The sequence below is a fragment of the Oratosquilla oratoria genome, chromosome 4 (assembly GCF_046742065.1).
Source record: "Oratosquilla oratoria isolate Oo_2021 chromosome 4, ASM4674206v1, whole genome shotgun sequence".
Lineage (NCBI taxonomy): Eukaryota > Metazoa > Arthropoda > Malacostraca > Stomatopoda > Squillidae > Oratosquilla > Oratosquilla oratoria.
The window spans coordinates 11643148-11645647 of record NC_134780.1 but is presented as its reverse complement, the minus strand read 5'-3'; positions in this window follow the sequence as shown (position 1 = coordinate 11645647).

The following is a 2500-nucleotide window of genomic DNA, read 5'->3' as shown; positions in this document are numbered from 1 at the left end:
AGTGTTGTAAACAGCAACCTTAGATAGTCACACATACTCAGATTTCAAAATACACAAGGCCTCAGAAATTTTGAACTTTATTTTTTAGTGCTTTTGCTTAAAAAAAAAAACACCAGATAGATAACCTTAATTGACTTCTTCCTGATCAATAAATGTTATTACACCTTGATAGCCCAGTGAATGAGAGAAAAATATTAAACAAGATCAATCAGTGTATGAGGCCAAACAGCTTAAATCTGCAGCAATCAAATAAAAGTGAAACTGCACAGACACCCACAAAAAAAGGGCACATATACATTTTCCTCTAAATAACTAACCTGACGACTAGCCAAGAGAAAGGTCCACAAACTTATACCAGCTTGGCTTGGTGGAAGCAAAGAAAAAGTAGTATGTATAATACTTGAGATGGCATCTTCCTTTCGAGCTCCTCTCGCTCCTTGCAACATCCACAACCCTTCTACACTCTTCCCGAACCCTCTCCACCCCCACCCCCACCCCACCCCCCACCCCACCCCCCACCCCCACCCCCACCTTCTGGGCCGACTTGTCTCGTTTTTGTCGGGCCATCCTAGCGCTTACGTCCTGGCGGGTTACATTCCGATCAGAGCTTTCATCGAAGTTCCCTGGCCGTTGGGGAAGAAGACGCCACTCTTGAAGTAGGCCTAAAGTGCATCACAAAGGGTCATCCTATCTCGTCTCCTCTTCCTGTTTTGTTGTTGATGCATTTATATTCCTGTGACTTTTTCGTATCAATATTTTTTGCCTAATAATTCCTTTATTCTTTAAGTTCTCTTCTGCTTCTGATATTACTTATGCTACTTCTACTCCTCTTCCTTCTCCTTCTCCTCCTCCTCCTCCTCCTTTTTATCTACTCCTCTTTTTCCTCCTGCTTCTCTTCCTCTTCCTCCCCCTACTCCTCCTTTTTGTCCTCCCCAATTTCTTCTCTCCTCCTCCCCCAACTCCTACTCTATTTCTTTTACTTTTCATTTTACTTCTTGTAATTCCTTTAATCAAAATACCCTCTCTTCTTTCCCTATTACAACTACTATTCCTTTTCTCCTCTTCCTTATCCTCTTCCCTCTCCTTCTCCATCTGATCTTCCCTCCTGTTCCTCTTCCTCCTCCTCTTACTTCTTTTCTCTTTGTTTCTTTTCCTTCTTTCATATTCATCCTTTTCAATTCCACTTCTTCTGGCTCTTTCTCCGTTCTTACTTCTTCGTATTTTTACTCTTTTCCTCTCTTCCAGCTCTCTTTCACCCTTCTCTCTTTTCACCCATGTCATCGATTTCTCATCATTCTTTCTACCTCTTCCTCCTTTTTCTTTCTTCCCTCCTCTTCATCTTCCTCATTCTCTTTTTCCTTTCTCATCCAGCTGCTTCGAACTCCCTTCACTCTCCACCCTCCTCCCTGCTCTTCATCTTCATCATTCTCTTTTTTCTCTCTCATCCAGCTGCTTCGAACTCCCTTCACTCTCCACCCTCCTCCCTACTCTTCATCTTCCTCATTCTCTTTTTTCTTTCTCATCCAGCTGCTTCGAACTCCCTTCACTCTCCACCCTCCTCCCTACTCTTCATCTTCCTCATTCTCTTTTTTCTTTCTCCTCCAGCTGCTTCGAACTCCCTTCACTCTCCACCCTCCCTGCTCTTCATCTTCATCATTCTCTTTTTTCTCTCTCATCCAGCTGCTTCGAACTCCCTTCACTCTCCACCCTCCTCCCTGCTCTTCATCTTCCTCATTCTCTTTTTTCTTTCTCATCCAGCTGCTTCGAACTCCCTTCACTCTCCACCCTCCTCCCTGCTCTTCATCTTCCTCATTCTCTTTTTCTTTCTCATCCAGCTGCTTCTAACTCCCTTCACTCTCCACCCTCCTTCCAGTTTCCTGAAGCAGCTGGACGGATCCCTGGATCCCTGGATCTCTGGATCTCTGGCGCACCCAAAGATGAACCGGATCAGAACGCCACACTTTCTCCCCGTGACAACATTTGACATGACACATACTCGTTCTTCTCCTTCTTGTGGCTCTTCCTTGCCTCTCCCCGGCCACTGGTCCATCGGTTCACCTCTGCAGGACCACTACCACCACCACCACCACCACCACCACCACCACCACCACCACCACCACCACCACCACCACCACCACCACCACCACCACCACCACCACCACCACCACCACCACCACCAACGTTTCACAACCATCGCTTCTTAATCTTTCATTACCGATTCCACCTTCAGCACCAACACCTCCACTTCCACCACTGCGCCACCACTACCGTTACTATCACCACCACCGACGTCATCATCACAAAGGATTACAAAGGATTACAAAGGCGGAGCATGCCGACAGGAGACCTTTTGATCCATATCTAGGTCGGATGCGAAAAAAAAATCATATTAATAATAAAATAATAAATAAAAACTATGATAATGTAAATAACAAATAAAATACATAAATAAATGCATAGGTATAGTTAAATAATAAACAAACAGGTAAATAGTAAATAA